This window comes from Hippopotamus amphibius, chromosome 6 (genome assembly GCF_030028045.1).
Source record: "Hippopotamus amphibius kiboko isolate mHipAmp2 chromosome 6, mHipAmp2.hap2, whole genome shotgun sequence".
In the NCBI taxonomy this organism is placed as follows: Eukaryota; Metazoa; Chordata; class Mammalia; order Artiodactyla; family Hippopotamidae; genus Hippopotamus; species Hippopotamus amphibius.
In genome coordinates this window covers 122380233-122403757 of record NC_080191.1, presented here as the reverse complement: position 1 = coordinate 122403757, position 23525 = coordinate 122380233, and the positions used below count along the sequence as shown (strand labels likewise).

The window sequence follows — 23525 nt, the reverse complement described above, 5'->3', positions numbered from 1 at the left end:
TGAATGGGCCTTGGGAAAGGGTTGATTACCCTGGATTGTCTAGATAGGCCTACCTGAGTTCTCAAGCACAGAGAACTTTCCCCTGCTGGCTAGGAGAGATAAAATAGAAAGAGGGGAGACTTCAAAGAATGAGAGGGGCGGTTGCTGGCTTTGAAGATGCAGGAGAAAGATCACAGCCAAGGAATGCAGGTGGCTTCTAAAAGCTGGGAATGGCCTTTAGTTTACATTCAGTAGAAAACGGGGCTCTCAGGTCCACCACCTCAAGAAATTGAATCCTGCCCATACCCCGAACGAGCCATGAAAAGGATTTTCCCCGAGGGCCTCCAAAAAGGAACACAGCCCTGCTGACATCTTAATTTTAGCCCAGTGAGACCCATACCAGACTTCTGATCTCTAGGACTACAAGATAACAAATTTGTGTTGTTTAAGCTGCAGAATGTGTGGTATTCTGTTATGGGAGCAATAAAAAACTAATACAAGCTTAGACAGTTTGATTCCAAACAGGATGTTCTTACCATCTTGGCCTTGGATTGTCCACAAGAGAGAATAGCTATCATTCAGGAGAAGCAGAGGGAGAGGAAGAGTATATTTGGGGGAAGGGGCCAATGTTGACTTTACAATTCTCCTTAAATAAATTTTCCCTCCAATAGGATATACGTACACATATATTGGAAGTCAAATATTTGGTTTAGCAGTTTAAAGAGAAAAACACCACAAAAATTAAAATATTCAGTAATGGTGAGTAGAAGTGCCTTTGTCTGAACCCTACCTAATAGACTGGGGCCTAGAGATCCCTGCAGTAGACATTAAATGCTATCCAGCCATTAGGTGCGGTAGTTCTCATTGGTAGTCACAAGAACAACTTGTGGAGCTTATATTAAATGCAGATTCCTGGATATCACCCCCAAAGATCCTCATTTGGAAGTTTTAGGGTAGGGCTCAGGAATTTGAATAGGATCAGAATGAAGAATTTCTGAATTCTGTCTTCCAACAAATGACTAACATTGCTGAAGCATTCTCCGCTTCTCCCACCAACCACCGGAGACTTCTGCTATTCTGACCAAGGCCCAAAATGCAATTCTTGTCAGGAGTTAGCCCAGGAGCTTGCGCATCTGGTAGACCAGATGGTTAAGGGTATAGCTTTGATATAAACAAACCTGGATTTGATTCTGCTTTTACCTCTTAGTAAGTTTGAGTGTTTGGGGGCAAGTCACTTTAGTTCTCTGCACCTCAGTTTCCTCATTTGTACAAAGGGAATGACCTACCTACTCATAGGATTGTTGTGACAGACTGAGCGCAGTTCTTGGGAACAAGCAACTATTCAGTTACTGTGATTTTAACACCACCATAATTCCAACTGTGCATGAAGTCAAAGCAAAATATTTATAAGCAGAGGTAGTTTGAATTCTTTAGCAATTTCCATTCCTGTAACAGTATCTGGAAAGATTAAATATTTAATAGAAACCAGCTTCCCCTCTAGATGGCATGGAATTGGATGTGTTTACAAGATGTTCTGTTGTGGGAAAAAAAATAAGGGGAAGAAAAATACCCATCTCTCTTTGAGGTTGTACATATTTTATGCCAAGCTTCTAGAAAGGTTGGCTAAAGCAAAAAGACATTTTTCCCAAGCACAAGCATGTAGGAAATGCATCTTTTTTTTCACCTTAGAATATGAAATACCAACTATGTGGATTGTTGAGATCAGTCCTTGTCATAACTGAGTATTTTACTAGCTGAGCAGACCTCCATTCTGATTTAAAGACGGCTGAGAGTGAAATAATTTCCTGCTCAAGGTTACAAAGCAAGTTAAATAATCTCAACTGCCAGGTGAATATGAAGGACATAAATAATCATGTCACTGAATGATATACATGATTCAGTAATGTGAAAATGAATAGATGCAAATAGGAAACAAACAGCACGGCACCACTGGGTCCATGGCCAATGACAGATGATTCTACCAGAGTCAAATGGCCTGTAGTTGGGGTCACAATTAGAAAAATAAATCAGACTAAGAACTAAATTAATAAAATACAAAATAAATGATGAATTGACTATAAAGAATGATATTGGAAAAAATATAATACCTATTTATTATTTTCCTATTATATCTTTTAGTGTTTTTCCTCTCTCCGCTTGTATTTATTCCTTTATCATTCCTTTTTCTCTCTTTTATCCTTTACAGAAAAGGTAGGAAACATTAACAGATAAGAAAGGGGCATCTGAAAAAAAAAAAAAAGAAAGAAAGGGGCATCTGAAAAAAACCCTCATGTCTGCATCTGCTGGTACTTCTCAGACTATAGTCCTCTATAGAGGGCACGGTTATCAACTGGGGAAGCCCGTTCATGGAGTCCTTGTTTCCATGAACGCCTACTGTTAAAGCAGCACTTCTGGCCTCTTTCTCTGCACTCTTTTCTCACTCTTCTCCGAAGAAGGGAAATGATTTCTCTCATTCATGAGAGGGTGTCTTGGGTCCACTGAACCTCCTTCCTCCACTGCAATGATTCTTAAATTTTAACTGCAACGGAATCACAAGGAGGACTAGTTAAAACATAGACTCTTGGGCTCCACTCCCCAGAGTCTCTGATTCAGTTTGTCTAGGTTGGAGACCACACATCTGCATTTCTAACAACTTTCAGGTCATGCTGATGCTGGTTACCTGAGGACCACACTTTGAGAACCACTGCTATAGTGACGGGGCTAAAGCGTCCCATGTCACTGTCCTCATGTGGCGTGCCCCTTCCCTCTTTGGCTGTACCTTGTCCTCAGGACTCTAGTGCTCCTCTGCCTCCACATGGCAAGCAACGTAGAGGCAACTGTCCAGGAAAAGTTGAAATTCTGGGATGCGGTGGGTAGAAGTTAAAATTCTGGGAAGAAAGGTATGAGGAAGACCATTTGGCCGCCAGCCCAGCCTGCAATCCTGATCCAGCTCCTCCAGGAATCAAGTCAATACTCTGAACTCTATGTAAGAGGCCTCCATCAATTTCTCAATCAGTTCACAGAATAAAGAGATGAACAGTCTGAACTATTAGTCTCCTCAACCTGCAAGCATCCAGCTTAACACTCACGGGCACGACAGGGAATATGACTGGGAATTCCAAAGGCGGTGGCCTGATTTTGGAAGCAGAGTAACCCTGTTTTATCTAAGCCATAATCCTGAAGCCATATCACATCAACTGGGCATATAATAAATACAGGACTAATGTTCCTGCTCCTAAAGAATATGTCATTATCACCAAAGTGGTATAAATGGAGACAAGAAGATACAGGGACTTCAGGAAATTCAGCCTAGATAACTTCTCTGGGTCAAAAATCAACAACTGTCTGGACCAGGATAGCTAGCTCAACAACTCCCTCCTCACCCACAGCTAAGTCAAGCCCTTGGGCACCTCTTGGCCACCCTCTAAAGCCCTGCTTTCCATCCTTGCACCTGGCAGCTCTGCTCTGTGCCACGTTCTGCCCACCTACCCAGGTCCTGCAGAGATGCACTCGAGTCTCAATTCTCAGATGGCATCCTGGCTTCAAACCCTGCAGTGTAGACAGTCTTGTTCCACCTCTGCTCAGCCCTACTCAGCTCCTTGAGCCCCCAGCTGGCTTCAACAACCCCAGCCCCTCCTCCTCCAGGAGGAAAATCTGGAGATTTTCCTTAAGAAGAGCAGAAAATTTACAACACAACCTCAACAGCCAAACAATCAAGAAAAAAGAGGGTGAAACCCAAACCAGGTCTTGCATTCTGTGGCCTCCATACTCCAGGGCACTCATCTCAGGGCTCCTGTAACTTCTTCTTGACCAAACTAAGAGGCCTCCCCCGCCCCCCCGCCGCCCAGCTGCTGAAGGGACAAAATGGTACCAGAGGCCAAATCCTGCCTGGACACATGTCCTCTGTGGCTCATTGAGTGTTCATTAAATTTTGGAGCAAGTATATAAAAATGAGATGAACATAAAATTCAGATTTCTCTTTTCTCTTTCCAGATCAGAACATCTGGCAATACTGAGCCCACAGGGCAACTTTGGGCTAGGCCAGTGACAGTCATGCCCTTTAGATAAAGAGTAAACGTTCAAGTTCACCACAATCCTTACAATCAATCCCCTGCCGTCCCCACTCTCCCACAGCCTTTCTTCCACAGCGCATACAGGAACCAACAGTGGCTAAGCACGAGCTCTATTATCTGCCACTGTTAATTTCCTCAGAATCCCGATACTCAAATTAAAGTATTGTGATCATGAGAGAAAGAAACATACATATTTTTTTTTCCTCTTCAGCAGGTGATTGCTTTTCTCAGTCATGAAGCTGTAACTGTAGGAATCACGAACAAACGGGCAAGTGCTTACCCTAAAGTGGCCCAGACTCACGAAGGGTGAGGAGACAGAGGGTAAAGGGACTCAAAAGAAAAAGGCAATCCTTTTCCAACATCTCTAGCTCCTTAGAAGATGAGGACTCACTAAAAGAAAATGTAGCCATATCCTGTGTCATTACAGGACAAAAATTTCATAATCCGAAGCTACCAGATTATGGCCCATTTAATTATAAAATTATATATAAAGCAAACAAAAGTTTATGGTTTTCAGAAAGACGCTGTCACATGATTTCTCTTTTTCTTCAGCCATAAGCTAGACTATAGAAAAATGTAGAAAATTATTATCTAATTAGGAAATGATAGCTGTGCAATAAAAGCGTACAAAGATCTTCTCGTCTCAAACCACCTGTAACTTGCATGCACAGTAAACTGGTTGAAAGTATTGCTGTGCCACCACCAAATGCCTGCAGTGCCACAGCCAGAGACTCGCCCCAGAGTGGCACCAGCTTGGGTACCTTTGGAATTCCTGGTCTTTGCCCATAAGATTAGATGAGTCTACTTCTTCCTCTATTTCTCACTTCTCTCCCTCTAAGACCAGCACTTGAACGGGAAAATAAAATGTGTCAGGCCTTACTTCTGAGGAACTTCCCAGGACAAGAATGGATTTTGTAGTCCTCTTCCTCCTGGTTCAACATAAAACTGGTCCAAAAGTAAATGAGGGAAATGTTAAACGGTCCACGAGGCATCTTTCACAGGTTACGTTCCCTTGAGATCTAACCTTTTCTACTCATCCAAATTAAGGAGCAATGAAAGCAGGGCTAAGGCTATATCTATAGTGGAATGGCCCACTGGAATGACTAACAATGATCCCTATGGAACAGGATTTGCAGGTTACAAAGTGCTTCCACCTAGCGTGCCCCAAGCAAGACAGTATTTAAAAAATGCTATATACAAATATAAAGTATCCGTTCTATGATTTTTGAGCCAGACATGAGGTACTATTCTATTGTAAATCCAACCCTGCCCAGACTCTTAGCATTAGTTCAGTTCAGGAAAGAGGAAGTTCTCAGCACACTGTTTATCCTAAAGTTACAGTCTGAGTTGATTATCTTTGCTCATGGACAGAAACAAGTTAAAATTAAATCAGCGAAAACTACTGGAACACTTGCTTCCTAAATGTTTCCTTTTGCAATCACACACTTGATTCTTAAAAACTTAATTTTTTTAATCTTTATTCATCACTTCTATCTTCTTACATTGTAATTTAAAAACACAGTTTAATGGGCTTCCTAGGTGGCGCAGTGGTTAAGAATCCGCCTGCCAATGCAGGGGACACGGGTTCGATCCCTGCTCCAGGAAGATCTCACATGCTGCAGAGCAACTAAGCCCATGCACCACAACTATTAAGCCTGTGCTTTAGAGCCCGTGAGCCACAACCATTGAGCCCATGTGCTACAACTACTGAAGCCCACGTGCCTAGAGCCTAGCAACAAGAGAAGCCACGGCAATGAGGAGCCCGCACACCACAATGAAGAGTAGCCCCCACTCAATGCAACTAAAGAAAGCCTGTGCACGGCAAAAAAAAAAAAAAGACCCAACACAGCCAATAAAATTAATTAATTAAAAAAAAAAAGACAGTTTAACTATTTTCACGCATGTATTTCAGTACCGAGGATGGTATAATTTATCATTAGGATCCCTGACTCTGGAGTCAGAATTCGTGAGAATGAATGTAGACTTTGTTTCCTATTAACTACATCACCTTGGGTGAGTCATTCTGAGTCTTGGGCTTCATAGCCAAAAAATTAAGATGATGATATTGATAATTCCAACTTCATAGAGTTTTGGGAAAGATTAATTAAACAGCAAAGGGCTTAGAAAAGGGGCTGACATACAGTAAGTGCCCAATAGATGTTAGCTCTTATTTTAAATATTAGTGATTCATGATTTTCATAGCACTAGTGGCCCTCAAAAGTAATACAGCTGTGTACAAACTTGTATATTATGTGTACATGTATATACATGTATATGCATGTGTACACAAAATATATGTGGAGAGAAGGGAGGAAGGGATGGAGAAATCATCTCAATTTGCAGAAATGACATTCAACAGTAACTGACGGGAAACTTTATTAAACAAAGGCCTGGATAAAGCTAATTATCTTTAAACACTGAACTTGAATAATTTAAGTAATCATTAAGGTAGTTCACTATCTATTTGTGAGAAGAAAAGCATACAGAGCTTTACAACTAAACTCAAACCACTTATTTGGATTTTTTTTTTTTTGAGATACTGTTTTTAAAAAAAAAAAAAAAGCCAAACAACACACCATTCACAGCTGGTTCTAGACTGCCCACTGCCTGCTTGCATACTACCTGTGAACTAAGAATGGGTTTTACATTTTTAAACAGTTTTTACAAAAAAAATAAAAAGAATAATAGTTTGTGACATGTGACATTAAGAAATCAAAATGTTAGTGCCCACAAATAAAGTTCATTGAACACAGCCAAGCTCATTCACTTATGTCCTGTCTACAGCTATTTTCCTGCTACAGAAGCAGAGTTACGTAGCTAAGACAGAGACATACGGCCTATAACACCTAAAATACTTATTCCCTGGTCCTTTGCAGACAGGCTTTGCCAACCTTTGGTCTAGACTGTTGTTTCTACGAGGGTGGAGACTGTAGGACCTAGCTCCGTGCCTGGCCCAAACTGTGTTCAGTACATATTTGAAGAGTGAGTAGGGCACCAACACAAAGAGCCTGAGGTGGGGCTCCTCCTATGTGCTGAAGAGCATTACTCTCAAACAACAGAGAGACGGAGAGCCTTTTTCAAACAGTGAACAAGAGAGGGCTGCTCCGGTCTGCGCAGCCCAGCTTAGGTCTTTGATATCCTGTATCTCTAATGGTAGAATTTTAGGCCACAATAGAGAATAGGAAGAGAGCAGATCATCAGGACAAACTACCAAGGAGTTCTGCATTTACTGGCAGTATATTTTTAAGGAGAAAAAAAAAAAAAAATGGCATCACAAAAATACAACCAAAGAGAATTAGTTTGGAAGAAAAACATTTATAAACCAAAAAAAAAAGGAAACAAAAAAATCCTGTGGTCTTAAGCCTTAGTTCACCACAAGCCTTATTTCTAGATAAGCTGCTGAAGAGGTCTGCAAAGTCTTAAGGTGCATATATACAAGTATGCAACCAAATCACAGTGACTACTGGGTCTCACTGTAATCCATGCTAGTTAGACAACATGCAGAGTGCCACGTTCAACCTAACGAGGCTCCTTGTAAGACAGTATATATAGTGGCAATCTGGTTTCTAGAGATGAACTATCAGCATGGTGATGGGTCTAATCTAGGCACCACTTCCAATAAGGCAAGTTGATAAAACTGGAGAGGATTTACCATGGAGATGAAATCACAGTCCTCAATCTGAATTAATTTAATTCATGTAAAACACTTAGGACATCTCACTAAATACAAGCTTTGATCATCAGCGTCATCACCTGAAGAATTACAATGTGAAAAAGTAAACTTTATTGTTATCCCCTTAGAAGATGTGTCCTTGATATCCACAAATGGTATCGAGTCGCTGAATCAGGCGTACCTAAATTATCACCAGGTAATTTTCACTATCTTAGTAGATTTTTCTCACTTTACTGTAGGTTTCTTCCTCTACCTCTCCCCATCCTCCCCACAAACTAACCAGTTCTCTTATTCTAAAGTGGGGAAGCAAAGACATGAATTGTTCACTGAATAGCCATCTGTTCCCCATCACTTCTAGGAGGTCATGTGATTAGTTCCAGCCAATGGGCTGTGAGCAGAAGTGATTTGTGTCCCTCTAGGCCAAAGCATTTCAGAGCCATGAGATCCTCTAGCTCCCCTTTCCCTGCTGCAACAATCAGGCAGCAGCCTCTGAGTCACTGCATGCAGAACAGCTACCCTGGAGCAGAGCCAATGCACTCTGACATTTATGTGAATAAGAACTCAATGGAAATATCAGGGTTGATTTGTTACTGTAACATAGCCTACTCTATCTTCACTCATACAGAAAGTCTGAGTAGAAAGAAGCCTTGTATCCTGTGATCAACCAACTTGAGCCATTTACAAGGATTAAGGAGGGAAATTTTCCAAACCTTCCTCAGACAGGTATCTGTGCAACTTTATTATTTCAAGTGCATTCACAGATTATCACCACACCTACTCCTATTCCAAGGTAAGTATTTAAAACCAAATCCTCTATGCCACTCACTTAACAATAAAACTTAAGATCTTACTGAGATATACCCTGAGCAATGTTCACTGAACGGTGTAACCACTGACAAACCTTAGCTAAATCTGTTGTTATCCCGCATGGCTCTTGCCTTGCTTTATGACACTCAGACTTCATTTTCAGGAGACACCTGTGGCAGTGGGGTTACTGCTTCATGAACAAGATGGTGGAGGGCCCTGGACAGAGCTGGCCCAGTTCTCTTTTGTTAGCAGTCAACAAGTATGCTGTTCATTGGACAGATTCATTCTGGTGGGGCTTTGAACACAGAGAGATGCTATCTCCTCCAGCTGGCAGTAAAAACATCCAATAAGATAAGGATTTACTCCTGTGTCCTTTGATACATTCCTGATTTAAAACCACTGGAAACTCTGGACCCTGTCCTGGCAAACAGTAGGGTATAAACTTCCACAGCTCTGGGTTCAAATCTCAGCTCAACAACTGATGGCTGTGTGAGTCAGGCCAAAAAGACAAAGACACAACCTGTCAGTTCCCTGCCCCCTCCTCAAGGCATCTGTGAGGACTAATGGAACTGATGTAGATGGAAACACCCACTGCATGTTGGACCCTTGCTGTCTCAGAGAGTGGAATTCTTCTTAAAGCCAATTGGCATTTCTATTCCCTTTATGTTTCATTACAAGCAAAACAACATTCTCAGGTACATTTAAAGCAGTGAAAAATATACCTTTGGCTTTATCCTTAGATTAGATGCTGTCTAATGACAGTCACAAAAATAAATTCTATGACTTAATCTGATCCTCTTCCAAGTCCTTGCTTGGAAAATATACCGTGAGTTCAATTTCTGCTCATTTTCCAGAAGCAAATGAACTTAAGTTCCTAAGAATTTCCTATTAACCATACTTCTGCAGATTTCCAATTCTGATTATGTATTTTTCTGCTCTGAGTAAACTGCTCTCATTTTTTTCATACTAAAAATCAATGTCAATGCAGCCTAATCATAAAAAAGAAAGAAAACCCAGACAAATTCCAACAGCGGGGCATCCAAAAATGTATCTGACTTTTCCTCCACAAAACCCTCAAGGTCAACAAAAAACAAGGAAAGTCTGAGAAACTGTCACAGCCAAGAGAAGCCTAAGGAGCTAAATGTCAACTAGATACAACGTGGGTCCAGCAGTCCAGCAGGAAACCATCAACGCTCCTAGATGGGATCCTGGAGCAGAAAACGGACTGCAGGCAAAAACTAAGGAAACACGAATAAGCCACGGACTATAGGTAACAATAAGGTAACAATATTGGCTCATTAATTATAACAAACGTACCAAATTAATGTAAAATGTTAATGACAGGGTAAACTGTGTATCAGTGTGGAGGCACATGGAAAAATCTCTGTACTGTCTGCTTATTGTCTCTGTAAATAAGAACTGTTCAAAAAAATGAAGTTAGTGATGACCTAGAGGGGTGGGATGCGGAGGGTAGGAGGGAGGCTCAAGAAGGAGGGGATACGGGGATATACATATAAATACAGCTGATTCACTTTGTTGTACAACAGAAACTAACACAACATTGTAAGCCAATTATACTCCAATAAAGATGTATAAAATACAGTACAATACAATACAATGAAATAAAATTTTAAAAGTTTACTAATTTAAAAAAAAGTCAGCACAAGACACCACTTCACAGCAAGATGGTCATATTCAAGAAGACAGATCATAACAAGTGTTGGTGAGGATGTGGAGAAACTGGAACCTTCATACATTGCTAGTAGAAAGGTAAAATGGTGCAGTCACTTGGAAAACAGTCTAGCAGTTCCTCAAAGTTTTAAACGTTGAGTCACCACAGGACCCAGCAATTCCACTTCTAGGTATACACTCAAGAGAAATGAAAACAGATGTCCCCCCAAAACTTGTTCACATATGTTCACAGCAGCATTATTCATAGTAGCCAAAAAAAGTGGAAACAACTCAAATGTCCATCAACTGATGAATGAATAAATAAAATGTGGTAGATCCACACAATGGACTATTAGTCAGCCATAAAAAAGTGAAGTATCAGTGCTACAACATGGACGACCCTTGAAAACATTATGCTAAGTGAAATAAGCCAGACACAAAAGGCCACACACTGTATGATTCCATATATGTGAAATGTCAAGAATATGCAAACCTATAGAGACATAAAGTAGATTTGTCACTGCCTGGGGAGAGGTGGAGGGTGACTAACAGGATGTGAACTATAGGAGCAAACATTTCCAAATAAAGTGCTGTCCACCATATTTTTAGAAAAATGAAGAAATGAGGAGGGAGTGCTCGTGGATATAGGGTAATGAAAATGTCCAAAAACTGACTTACACTTTAAATGAGTGTATTGTATGGTATGTGAATTATACCTTAATAAATAAATAAAGCTTTTAGCTTAAAAAACATCATGTGCACCAAGAACACTGATGGAACACATTCAATCCTATTGAAGGCAAATATTTTGACAATGTCTGGTTGATATGACACCTTTAGCATGCCTGAGAAGTCTTCTGTTTGATTTTGTAATACCCTTAGTATAATGCCTAAAGGCATAACATAATGAAAAGAAGCTATGCACACAGGTTTGGACGAGGCTTTTCAGATTAAATGAGCAAACTATATAAACATAAGGCCTCTCTAAAGTGTGCCTGAGGTGTGAAAGACTATGCAAAACATGTTCCCACTGATACTTAATAACAAATTAACTTACAAAAAATGAATATCATTGTGTACTCTTTTAGCATACTACCTCAGAATGCAGTCATTTCCTCTGATTTACTAGAAAAATCACGTTTTCAGTTCTTCCATTTTTGCTGTTCTGGTCCTATGAGAAATGTAATATTCACCTTGCAAAAATACATCAATTAAAGTTTAGTCTCCCACAGCAGAATACGTATAACATAGGTAGGATATAACTCAATGAAAATTTAGAAAGTTTAATCTTTTTTTATCCTACACATTCCAGACGTATATTAACAGGAAATACAGTAATTTTAAAAACCACTTTGTTCACAATGAAAGAGATGAACTTTTTTCCCATATTAATCAAGTCTGACTTCATGAATCAAGAACTGAATTACTCTTAACATTAGAGAAACTGTAAAACCTAAGCTAGAATAAAGTTACTTTGGTTCTTGTTTCATTTAACTGTAGGTAAAACAGGTATCCAAGTCTCTAGCAGATTTATATATTAATATACATTTCTTTGAGCATCTCTATAAGCTACTGTCCTACTCATCTCTAATCTGATTTTTCTTAAAACAATAAGAAATACTTCAAGAGGAATATAACCTCAATTCACATATGTCGGTTTCTTTTTAGAGGTATATCAGTTTTACTTACAAGCATTTATCTACATGTAAAACATTATTATTTCATTTCTGGAGTTAGCTTAGAAACCATAGGGCTCGGGGCTTCCTAGGTGGCACAGTGGTTAAGAATCTGCCTGCCAATGCAGAGGACATGGTTTCGATCACTGCTCCAGGAAGATCCCACATGCCGCGGAGCAACTAAGCCCGTGTGCCACAACTACTGAGCCTGCGCTTTAGAGCCTGTGAGCCACAACTATTGAGCCCATGTGCTGCAACTACTGAAGCCCACACACCTAGAGCCCGTGCTCCGCAGCAAGAGAAGCCACGGGAAACGAGGAGCCCGTGCACCACAATGAAGAGTAGCCCCCACCCACCACAACTAAAGAAAGCCCGTGTGCAGCAACAAAGACCCAACACAGCCAATTAAATAAATAAATAAATAAATTTATTTTTAAAAAAAGAAACCATATGGTTTTGCAAAGATCCTTATAGTTTGAATTCAAGCTATGTAGCTGTCTCTTGGATAAGACTGAAGTATCTCTCAAGATCTACTGTCAGTAAAACACAAGTCTGGAATTCGCAGTCTGAAAATAAGACACCATGGATCTTAAGTTTCCACAAGCAAGTGGAGAAGCTAGAAAATATTAGGTATGTGGGTGGGGTGGGGTGGGTATAGATTCATCCATTCATTCATTCCTTTTCATGTTCCACTCATTCAATAATTTATCAAGTGCCTCCTTGTAGAGCAGGCATTCAGTCAATGAGGATACAAAGTGAAAAAGACACAACACTGCCCTCAAGAAACTCACACTCTGCGTAGCCAGAGATGTGGCCACAAGAACTTATAACACAATAAATCTCAGTATTGGAAGATTTTGATCTAACATGCATGTTGCATAGTTCCTATTTTACATAATCCACGACAAAAAAGAACAACAAAATACAAACAACAATAACAACAACAAAAACCGAAGTTCAGACAGGCTGAATGACTTGGAGATTCTCCCACCCACTGAACCTCTCAGCTGTGGATGAGTCACTCAGCTCTGTCCCACTCACTCACTAAGCTGCCTCTTCTATCAATCAGCTAGCAAGTGACAGCGCAGGGTGGCAACTTCTACTTACGAATCCACTTTTTTTGCTTTTCCCACTACATCATAGTTTTAAACACAGGATTCTTTTTAGGAGACACACACGGAAGATTCTCAGAATCTCCATTGAGACACAAATGTCTTTACCATCTGTGGATGTTGCCCCAAAGAGATGAACAGAAGGGACCACCCTGGCCTTAGTGCCTTTTAATCCCCAGACATAAGCTTTTCTAAACCAGTACGCAACCAGTAGACATCTCCCAACGTACAGCTAAAGCATCCCAAAGAGACACCATGTTGCCATTCACTCTTACCTCTGTAATCCTTCAGCACTTGAAGTCAGTCTGAAAGTATCTGTAGGACATCATGCTTACAGCCTTAGCCTTCACTTCTGAATTCCCCTCTTTCCCCAGAACAACCCCGGACAAGTACTATAATCACTTGACCTGGTGATTTATTTATTTTTTATCATTTTTTATCATCTGTCTCTCAGAAATTGAAATTGGTTGTCCTTTTATATTTTACATATTTTTGAAAGACACAGAAGCTTTTAATATGATGGATTAATTTTTGCAAGTCTGTAAGATGACTGAAATACACATTAAAATCAGGGACTTCCCTGCAGTCCAGTTGTTAGGACTCCGAGCTTTCACTGCCGAGGATGAGGGTTCAATCCCTCATCGGGAAACTAAGATCCTGCAAGCCAAGTGGCGCGGCCAAGAAAAAAAAAAAGAATTAAAATCAGAGCCAGGAAAAAGCATTTTTAGATGTTTTTCCAAAAGAATATGAACCACAGATCAATACATGGCAAGAAATGGGGTTCCTCCTCTTCTGATGTGTGGGGGGTTAGGAGTAAACCGGAAGTGAAAGTAAGCTAAGTCTATAACTCACACTGCCTACAGAATAGAGTCCAGATCGCAAAACCTCATATTCAAAAGGTTCCACAATCTTCCCTAATCGCCTTTCTAGTCTTATCTCCCCGTACTTTCAAAAATGGACCGGAGAACTCAGCACTGGCTAAACCTGCACTTCCCTGTTGCACCCCTGTTCTGAGGTCCAGTTGCCCCTTTGTCTCGACCGCCACTCCCTGTTAACTCCCAGGGATGCCCGCTCTACCTGGTGAGCACCTGCCCATCCTTCACTGCCTACTTCACATGCCACCTCCTCCACTATTGCATGTGGACAAAAGCTCCCTCTTATCAGCTGGCTCACAAAGATAGATAAAACACCAGAAGACCGCATAAATCATCACCCCTCAACTCTGCCCTAATTGTTCCAATGGAAAGTGAAACTTCCTCCTTCTCACACCTATCACTGTTGGTTCCTATCTTTCTTATAGCACTTAGCACCAGCTGCCCTGTACTGGAGACAGGAATTCATATATCTTAACCATCCTACAAGGCTGCACATTTTCTGGGGGGCAAGAAAGGAATTTTCTGCAATTGTGTACGTCCTACCTCTGTGCTCAGATCTTGCAAGCTAGTCCAAAAATACTTATAAAATGAAGCTTAACATTATATTCAGATTAACAAAATAAAATCCAAATATATACTTCTTGAGTTTACTAGCCATTTATACTTGGTTTGGGTCAACTCCTACCATCTTCTAGCTGATGTCAGCTGTTCAGCTCACCAGGGTGGAACATCATACTGGCTGAACAGCAGTAATTTAAAAATATGGAATACAAGAAAAGGGCTGGTTTCTTGGGAGAACTGCGGGGTTAGGGTGGGGGTAGAGCAGGTAAAGAACTTCCAGAGGGCAGCAAAGGGCACAAGGCAGCAGCCACTTGGTAAATGAGGCTAATTTAGAAAGAAAACAACAATCAGAAATAAAACGACCCCAAAACAAAAAAAAACCTGTAACATCGGTTATATGAAGGTAGTACAGTTTCAAAAGAAGATCATTTGTTTCCAGCTCTCCTATCTCACCTACATTATACTCTAGTCCAGTGGCTCTCAAAGTGTGATTCCCAGATCTTCAGCTTCAGCATCACCTGGGAACTTGTTGAAATGAAATTCTCCAGTCCCACCCCAGACCTAAAGAATGAGAAACTTGGAATTGGGACCCACCAATCCATTTGTTAACAAGCTCTCCAGCTGATTCTTATGCCTGCTCACCTTTTAAAACATTAAAGTACCTGCATTTTCCTGAACAGGTCAGGTCCATCCTGTCTCCATGCTTTTGCTCATGCTGTCCCTTCCCCAAGGAATGTTTTTTCCTCTATCTAGTCTCTGTAGACTGAACCTGTGCTTTCCTTTCAAGGCTCAGCTCAAAAAGTCTTGACATCTTCCTCAACAGATTTAACAGAATGAACGGCTCTCCATTTGGGCTCCCCCAAAGCCTCATTCTGCCCCTCCTCCTGGTGCTCACCTGTGTCACAAGCTGTCCCTGTGTTTGCCTCCCCCACCTGAGAACCTGTGAGTACAAGGACCATGCCTCACTCACACTGCTGTCCCCAGACCAGCTCCTTATAGGCAATCAAATCCCTTTGATTTTGCAGAGGAGGAAAGAAAAGTGTTCTTCTGCAACAAGCCTCTGATTGACCATGAGAAGGATGCTGAGGGGCATCCAACTCCTCTCTCCACAATGCAGATGAATAAATACCCTGTCGGGTGAGATCTGAGGTTTAGTGGGCAGCTGTTGAAGGCACCCTTGGGAACAGAGAAATCACTTAAAGAGCTCCACAGTCGGGGCTTAGCCATCAACAAATTTAGGATTTTATAAAAGCCAGATATCAATTTCATAGAGAAATTATTCCCTCTGGTCAACAAAAGAAGAAAATATGGACTGGCTGGAAGAGCACTGTATTTGGGGTAGACTGATGCTCCATGAGGACAGGGACCCTATATCTGTCTTGGCCATCACTATGGTCTCAATGCTGAGCACATCCAACATTGTGTCAAATGTTGAAATTAAAAGACACAGATGTGAGTTCCATCTCTGCCATTTCCAAGCCAGGTAACTTCAAGCAGGCAAGTCATTCATTCTTAAAGTCTTGGCCAATGACAGGCAAAGTTGCAAAACTGTTGTATCAATAAATACCTTACCTCCTTACCTTATAGTTTACTAATTGCTTTCACATTTACCACCTTGTTTAATCATCAAACCTGCAGCTGGAGAGAAGGCCTCTCTTCTCATGGGGTCAGAAACAGAATCACAGACTTTGACTTCTCATCCATGACCCTGATCATAGGCCAACTGATTTCAGTTATCTAAACTTTACCCTAAGAGGCTCATTTTGATTGACCAATAAACATTCGGAGATTCTCGGATTACCTTTTTTCCACAGATGGTGATCTTGGGTTTAACTTGGGCTGTTTGAGGATACAAAAAGGGAGCAGGCCAATTGCTGCTATTGCTGTTTTTCCAAAATTAATTCACTTGGCATGACGACCTTTGCTAAAAACATCAGTGGGTTTTTGTGAGCTGTGTTTCATGGCTGGCACCTCACTGATCTAAGAACACTTCAACTCTGCAAAAACTGGGCCACTCTTGGCAACACCCTTTGGACCAAAAGAGTGTCCCAATGACCCCACGCCTGAGGGGAGGGGAAGGAAAAGGAAGACTTTACCAGGACAAAATGCTGAGAGAGCTTTCAAGTGAAAGAATTCCAGAGTCTTTGAGAACTTTTCATTTGTTCCCAACAGTTATAAATACTAACTTGCTATTGAGCTGAAGGTTCAATTATGTACTAATTTGATATTGTCTTTCCACAAAATTATTGATGAATAGCATTAAAACCCTAAGCGGAGACACATTTACCAAACCTCAAAATTCTAGTTTGCATTGATTTTTACCTACAAACAGTACATGGTATAAATTATCAAGGACAAAAAAAGAAAAAAGAAAGCAATAGCCATAAAAGGTGGCATTTAAGATGACAAAGTAAAATGAGACAAAATCTACTTGTGCCTTTGATCATTCACTGTAAATGAGTCGGTTCTGAACCTGTTTTTCTTTCAACAATTTAATCTAGATTCTGAGCACCAGCTATGTGAACAAAGCGTGAATGCGGCCAGTACTTTCTGTCTAAGGCATTCAAATTTGCTTGATCAACATGAGTTTTAGGTCACAGATCGTCACGCATCACTTTGGATTTTACAATTGTGAGCCATGGAGATAGGTTTACTCTTTTATTCATGGAGCGCAGAGGCCCCACGTGGCAATTCATTGTAGGGGGGCAAGGTCTGTAATTAACATGAAATCCTTCTACATACATTTATCAAGGTTTTAAACTCAAATTCAATCCAAATTCTATTTTGACAGTACCGCTAAAATCTCTTGTTTGTTGGTTCTCCAGCAAGTTGAAGGGGCTTTCATCATTTCTCTTTTAAATGTTATTTCCTGGGACTGGATCTTTAAACAATTTATGGAGTTTCTCAATAATAAAGTAATCCTGGTTTCCTCTAATACTGAGTTTCTCCTGTCAATCATTCCCCCAAACCTTTTGCTTTTTATAGTGAAAGCCACCCCCCAAACCCTCTTCCACCTTACTCAGATATCCATCGACCTTACAACCAGAAGAAATCAGTTTCTCATGTTTTCTTTGTGGTTGGCTTGGATTTTCTGAACAAGGCATGTCTCTGTGCAGTGAGTTATAATCCAAATATTCTTGTAGTTTTATAGCTCTGAATAGCTCAAAAGTAAATCATAAAAATTTAGCTTATTATAAAGTCTCCTTCACAGCTAGACTTTATGAACAAATGACCTATAACTCTCCTAGAAAATAAAATACTTTCTGATGAAACAAGTGTTTTAAATAAGAGAAAAACTCTCCTAATCTGTCCTCACTCTCCCTTCCTGTGCCCACAGTATTACAAAAAGCAACTTGCTTTCACAGAAGCCACACTACATGTTTCTCACCAAAAAAAAGCAAGTAGGCACTCTTAGACACAGTAGTACTGAAAAGAAATAAGATGATCAAAAATGACACAGCCTCACATCTCATGTGATTTTATGTCAGCAAGATTTCCAGCAATCAAAACTGTATAACCATTTTATAACCAATAAACCAGTAGGCAGCACAAAGGCCTCTTTCTCCCTGATTTTCATCAAAAGGTCGATTTGGATCTTTGGATGTTGAAACACATAACGTGTAAGGGCCTGAAGCAGGCGGTCTTTCCTTTCACGTCCAGAGACAAGCCCTGAGAATGCACGGAACCAGCTCAGGAGAAGGGGAGGCAGAAGCAGGAAATGGACAGAGGGGTTCAGGCAGCACAGGGAGGAGAGGAACATCCTCAGCTGGATTCTATTCTGAGACTCCCACAAGAGAGTAATGAGGTTCATCAAGGAGGGAGGTATGGGACCTTTTTTCACAGCCAGGTCAGCTGGTCAAGTCTGGGGCCTGCCAGTCCTGCCTCTAAATCACTTGTCGCTGACCTGGGGCCTGAGGTATCGACACCCACCTCCAACTGCAACACATCCACACTGAGGTCAGAAGTCCCTGAACTGAAGGATCCCAGAGGAAGTGTCTGGATTCAGCCTGGGGGTTTTGACCACAGTTCAAAGCTCTGAGATCAGGGTAAGGGTCAGGACCCACAGATCTCCTAGGAGCTCCCAGCAGTGGATCCAGTCACCCCACGTGAAAAAATCCTTATGAACCGTTTACCCTAGAGTCCTTAGGTTTATACACAAGGTGAGTGTCTCACCCCCCAGCTCCAAAGACATCTGCTGCACCACCACCAACTCACCTCCATCACCCCAAAAGAGGGTGGGAGGACAAAATGAGCCTCATGGTGCACCCACAGAAAGGGCTGCTGTCTCTGCCTCCAGGAAGGCTTCAAGGATGAAAAGGAGACAAAGACTGAGCGGCATAATTTTAAAAACAAAACCCAGATGCATCACTGTTGTTTTGTTTCTCTTATAAAGGTCTAACTCATAGAATGTTGGGAGCATTACCAGCTAAAATCTGTAGCCACTCTAAGTAACTGTTACGGTTACCACATTTATCCATTTTGCATTTTGTTAAGCTATTTGATTAAGTTACTTTAGCTCTCAGTGCCTGAAGTCAGGTGGGCCTGAAGTCAGGTGGGCCTGAAGTCAAATGGCAAAGCTCAGCTCAGCCACTTGTCGATGATGTGATCTCAGAAATGTGACTTTTACCTAAGTCTCAGTTTTCTTGGCTGTAAAACAGGAATAACAATCGCACCAACATCATAGGATGGTGTGTAGAGATTCAACAGCATATTGCTTGTAAAGTGTTTAGTACCGTGTCTGGTCCAGGGAAAACATTTTAAAATACTAGCTACTCATATTACTATTATTATTTTGAGAAAGTTACATAGTATATTCATTTTACACAGGGTTACCATATATTACCCTGGAATTTAATATCTGGGTGCTGTTTAAGTGTATGAGACATTAACTTCAATGTACTCTCTGATTTTGCATTTGGCTGTCCAATCAATTTTGACTAACGTCATGATAAAAAAAGGTAATTCCTCTACACTTGGCTAACCCTTCCCCCCCCACCAGCAATCATCTTTCAAGCTGTCTCTCCCCTCAACTGCTCTCTCTTCTTGACTCTTATAAGAGGCATCACTGCCAGCTGAAGATGGTGATCAACTGCAGTGTGACTGTCAACAGAAAAGATGTGTGCCTTCCAACAGTTTCTGCAATGCTGTGTGCAGCTCAGTGAAAAGGCTGTGTTTTGATCTGCAAAATGGCTATATGTAACATCTTGCTCCAAGTAAACAAATATACCAAACTACTTCTTGATCCAGGATTTTGGGTTCGGAAGCACTGCCTTCTTTCTTCTTCTTCCAGGTGGAGAGTCTGATCATAATTCTTTCTCTCTCAAACTTACGCCCACATTCCTGGGTCATAAACACCACGGCCATCACTCACTACCTCTTGTTAGTGTAAAACGTCTCTCCCAAATACACTCTCAAAGGACTTTTGTATCTTCCGCCCCTGACAAGCTAAGCTACCATGTCCTTTCCAGACTCCTCCTCTACCCATCGTGTGCAAAGTCCCGGATCTGCAGCCTTGCCCCTCATTCTGTGCAGTCAAACTTGAATTGGCCAGTCATCCCTTGTGTCTCATCTCTTCCAGTGAGACAGACATCCTCCCATCAGCCACCTAGTTCCGCTCTTTAGGTCTCTGAGGGCTTTTGATCTGCAGAACATCAACTCAAATTAATCTTGGGGTTATTAACCTTGAAAAGTTAGGGTTAATGAAACGAGCTTGGGACTAGTAGTGATGAAACTAGAGCAGAGGCTCTGGCTACACCACTAACTAGCTTAGTTAAGCACCTCTCAGCTCCACCTCTATATCATGAGGGGATGGTGTGGATAAAGTGCTACCTTATACCTCTAAGATCCTAAATGCCCATCCTCCCCATGTCAAAATACACTTATTTATTTATTCATGCAATAACTACTGAGTATCTAACACTGTAAAGCTACATGCCTGGCATTGTGAGGAATTAAAGATCATCCCTCAAAGAATTTATCACCTAGAAAGGGAAGTGAGACAACAACATCAACAACAATAAGAAACAGGAGATAATGTCACAGTTGAAGGTTATTTACAAAATAAAAAGAACATTACCAACACCCCAAACCTGAAACTAAAGCAATTTTCAAAATATCTTTTCTGTATCTAGTCTTTTTTTTTTTTTTTTTTAGCCACACAGCAGCATGTGGGATCTTAGTCTCCTGACTAGGGATCGAACCGTGCCCCCCGCAGTGGAAGCGCAGAGTCTTAACCACTGAACTGCCAGGGAAGTCCCTGGATCTAGACTTTTACCAAATGCTTTCCCCTTTACATTTTTTTATATCTGTACTCTCCACTCTGCACTTAGAATCACATGCTTAAGTCCAGGCCCTAGGCAACTCTCCCCTATTAAGTTTTGACTCCTATCCCCAGAACTGCCCTAAATGATCCATGACCTCTCATGATGAAAATCATCCCATCAGGCTGGTTTGACATGGCCACTGTCTTGCTATAGCTCTAAGGTGGCCTCCCTCATTTCACAGACACCCACATCAAATCCCTTTACCAAAGTGTCCCTACTTCACTTCCTCCCTCCCACAAACAGTACCGAGAATATTACTGGTGCTTAGTTCTGGGTGGGTTATATAAGTGATAGGCTTGAAGCTCCAAGAGCTTACACTCACTGGTCAGGACGCTGGGATATGTACTAAAATTCAACAATCTGGGATACTAAAGATGAGGAGGATGCTAGCACAGGCAACAGTGATAAATGTTAGAGGGTTCAGAAGGGGGACAGCTACTTTCTGGCTGTAGTAATCAAGGAAGGCTTCTAGGAAGAGGCACACCTAAGCTACACCTTGAGGCATAGGCAGGACTTCAACAGAGAGAGAGGCAAACAGGCATTTTGAGGCAAGGAAGGAGGGCGGTTTCAAGACCAGCCAATTGTTAGGTGAGGCTTGAATAAGAGGGTACTCTTTGAAAGGAGTTTACAAGGCACTAGCAAGCTTAGTAGCAGGAATGGCTAATCTTCTGCCTAAGCCGGAATACAAAGTATAAGGAGGTAGAAGAGAAAAAGAAAGTGTAATAATCTAACCAGACTCTGAAAAGAGTATCAGCAGGGGGACGGTAAAAAGGGCGCTTCAAATCAGAAAACCTGGGTCCCAGGCCCAGCTCTGCCAAGGAGGGACTCCAGCAGCCACAGCAAGTCATTTAACCTCGTTGGTTTCGCTTTCCTCATTTGTAAACTGAAGCAGCTGAACTGGCTGACCTCGAAGGTCTCCACAGGCCAAAACTAAACCAACTGTATATTATTTCTGCCATTAAAACATTCATGGGGCAGGGGGGAGGAGGTTGAAGGAAAAGGCAGGTACCTGTACTCCCTTTCCATATAGGTTTCTCCTCCCCAACTACAAATTTTTTTCCCTAAACTTAGTAATTCTATGTATATGCCTCCCACATATAAATTTAACACAGAGTGTTCAGTGTGTGGTCCCCAGATTTTGTTTATGGCTCACAGGTTATCCAAGTAATGTGTGAGACACACACAGCCTAACCTCTTACAAGTGTATCCAATACCACAGCCCCAGGGTAAAATATCTCTGTGTGAGCTATAAAATGTGACAGGGTAAATAAAGGGGAGAAAAGTGAGAACTCTGTTACTCATCTAAAAGATCACTTCCCAACACGGATGAACCTAGAGACTGTCATACTAAGTGAAGTAAGTCAGACAGAGAAAGACAAAAATCATATGATATCGCTTATATGTGGAATCTAAAAAAAAAAAGGTTCAAATGAACTTATTCACAAAACAGAAATAGAGTCACAGATGTAGAAAACAAAAGTTACGGGGGGGAGGGATAAATTGGGAGGTTGGGGTTGACATGTACACAGTACTATATATAAAATAGATATTTAATTAGAACCTACTGTAGAGCACAGGGAACTCTACTCAATACTCTGTAATGACCTACATGGGAAAAGAATTAAAAGAAAGTGGACATTTGTATATGTAGAACTGATTCACTTTGCTGCACAGCAGAAACTAACACAACATTGTAAATCAACTATACTCCAATAAAAATTTTAAGAAATAAAAAAATAAAAGACCACACTTCCTTTTAAGCCTGAAATAACAGTAAAAAGTAAGGGGGGCGGAATCTTCAATTTTACAAAGTCTCTACTTAATACAGCTGAAATGCGTAAAGTTTTTGGCACTGAAATGCGCTGAAAGTCGGCATTTTTTTTTTTTATTCTGCATCCAGGGGTCCCTTGCTCCAGGAAAGGCACCAAAACCAGAAACCACGGATGCTGATTTCATTCCAGTTCTATTGATCCTATGCACCAAAAGGCCAAAGGCAAATAAATTAGTCACAGAAGTTCAGCGAAACAGGCTGAATCAGAAAGCCTCACCAGCGGCCACCCAAAGTTTAAAAGAGAGAGAGGAAAACAGAAAAGTTAACAAAACGCCTAACTTCATGCAGAGAATCATAATGCAGTTCTCAGGCCTACTTAAACAGCATAAATACACGATTTAACACCTGCCCACACTGCACGCTGGCCAGACTGGGCAGGAGCGCGCCGGGACATCGGCGGGCGCCGCACTGCACAGCCGGCGCCAGGAGCCACCTCTCCAGCGAGGGAAACCTGGAGAGACCCCTGGAGCCGCTGAGCGCCAGCGAGGAAGGAAAGCTTTGTTTTCTGCCTATCGGTCCGGGCTTCCTCTCGGATCCCACCGCCGCGCCGCGCCGCTTACCTGCCGCAGCAGTCCTGCCCTCGAGCCCGCAGCTCCCGCTCCGGATCCAGGCACCCGCAGGTCAGCTCTGCGGCTACCGCGCCGCGCCCGCCTAGCTGCTGCGCTCGCGCCACTACGCATGCCCGGCCGGCACCCGGGTCAGCAAACTAAATCCACTTGCCGGGTTTTGGCTGTGGCTCCCAGGGGAAAGGACCCGAGGCCAAGAGCTGAAGCTGAGTTGCAGGTGCTGGGAGAGGCGAGGGGTAAAGGCAGAGGGGCGCTGCCGCAACCTTATCCCTACTGCCCAAAGCTATCCAGGACGCACCTTCCTCCAAGCCTAAAGATGACCGTCTACACAATTGCAATGAGCTTCTCACAGTGCTTCTCAAACTTGAGTGTGGATCA

The 23525-nt window shown here is 41.7% G+C and overlaps 1 protein-coding gene across 2 annotated transcripts in view; it reads right to left on the bottom strand.

Annotated features, from left to right (window-relative positions):
* The window catches only part of PLS1 (plastin 1), a 109428-nt gene extending 86168 nt beyond the window's left edge, over positions 1–23260 (bottom strand). The window contains exon 1 of one of the 2 annotated variants that reach the window (XM_057739824.1): positions 23142–23260. The gene's annotated coding sequence lies outside the window, so the exon portion shown is untranslated. The remainder of the gene's footprint in view (positions 1–23141) is intronic. The other variant, XM_057739823.1, reaches the window with a different exon arrangement.
* Positions 23261–23525: the final 265 nt, after the last annotated feature.